Genomic DNA, 1689 nt, shown 5'->3' with positions numbered 1-1689 from the left:
CCGAAGACCTCCGCTTCCGCTTTTGATGGGAACTGACAACATAAGAAGTCCGGACATACTTTGATAGTATATGAATAAGTGGGTAGCTACTGACAAGCATTAAGCATGTCACACAGCCCAAACATAAAACATTTCAGGACACACCACACAGTTAACAACCACAGTGAAGCGTGTCAAAGCCCAAACATGTAACATTCAACAGGACATTTACACAACACATTCAAATCAAACAGTCAGACAACATACAAGAACATATACCCCAGCCGGCATTGCTCCCTGCCTATTTTCATACAGCACACTATGTGTGCGCACACCTTTATTCACAAACTCTTCAACTTATACTCTTTTACCGAAGTTGCTACAGCTCGATTGGCCGAATACCCTTTGATCCTATTTCGGTGAATTTGACATCTGCCTTACATATAACAGATTAGCGGTTTAGCAGTTTTAATTTAGTTTGAGTGAAGGAATTCATTTTATAGCAAAATCCGAAATCGTGAAGAACTCATGAAAGTAAGCTTATTCTCGGATTCCTGAAACTTTAGATTTGCTCTTTCTTTTACTGCAAAGTACACGTTGTTTTTTTTGTTTAAATCTTTCTAGACATGGTAAATATTAAGGACAAAGCAGTTTTCACATAGTTTGAGTGAAGGAATTCATTTTATAGATAAAATCCCAAGAGTCTGATGGGAAAAGAGAGTGAATGCGAAGTAGACTTTAACACGGCTATGGGAGCGAGCCGAGTGTGGGCTAACCAGGAGAATTGCTTGAAAGAAATGCGACCCCGAATGAGCGGTCAGAACAAAGCCTCAATACGGGATTCTCGTGGTGTTTTTGTTGCTGCCTTGTCTTTTGCACAGAGTAAAAGATAAGGCAGCCATCGAATAGGGCCCGATTGTTCCTACTTGGTCAGCCGAGGAGCAAGGGGGGGGGGAGCAAGTGTCTCAACCAAGCAAAGCTCACCATGGGGAAGGTGGCTATGCCAACAAACCTGATGCCCTGCTCCCGCAGTGACGGATAATCGTACTCTGGTTTCTCTTCATAACGTACAAGTCTTTCGCCTTTTACTAAAGATTTCTGTGGAGAGCAGCACTAATGAGTTGTTTCTATTTTTGGCAGGCTTTACCTTTGCGGGTGAAGCCCTTTCTGTCTGTGCAAAAGAAATCTTGTTACTGTGCAGAGTGACTTCTCTGAGTAGAGTCGCCTTACTTGTTGCGACTGTGCCGATGTTCGAAGCTGGAGTGCAAAGTTGTTGCTTGAATGGTGCTTGCTGGAGCGTGCGGGAGTGCAAAGTTATACCATTTAAAAGGGCTGAAGAGTGCTCAGTGCAGCGGGTGGGCGACACTCTGGCCACCTTGAAAACCGAGGTTACATCCACTACCAGGGGCAGCCCAAGTTCTGCCGCAAGTGTGGTGAGCATGGGCACCTGGTTGAGGCTTGTACCAAGGTGTTATGTGGGAAGAGCAGAGAAATTGGGCAAACTTTTGGAGAGTGTCCAAATGGCAGGAAATGTAATCTCTGTGGAGAATTAAATCACCTCTTCAGAGATTGCCCTAAATCTTTTGCCAACAAATTAAAGACGGTAAAGCCACAGTCAAGCCAACAAAGAGAAGGACCAAAGGTGGCAGTTGGTGAACAAAGTGAAGAGGTTGACCCAATAAATTCAAACTTCCCGCCAAAAGCTTGGAT

General features: G+C 44.2%; 1 non-coding gene across 1 annotated transcript; it reads left to right on the top strand.

The window, feature by feature from the left end:
- The first annotated feature begins 1023 nt into the window (after positions 1–1023).
- Positions 1024–1137, top strand: LOC140274215 (U5 spliceosomal RNA). The gene has a single exon (XR_011908189.1). It is a non-coding gene; the product is annotated as a U5 spliceosomal RNA (small nuclear RNA).
- Positions 1138–1689: the final 552 nt, after the last annotated feature.

This window comes from Leuresthes tenuis, unplaced genomic scaffold, assembly GCF_036924035.1.
Source record: "Leuresthes tenuis unplaced genomic scaffold, fLeuTen1.0.hap1 SCAF_17, whole genome shotgun sequence".
Lineage (NCBI taxonomy): Eukaryota > Metazoa > Chordata > Actinopteri > Atheriniformes > Atherinopsidae > Leuresthes > Leuresthes tenuis.
This window is presented reverse-complemented; position numbering and strand designations above follow the sequence as displayed.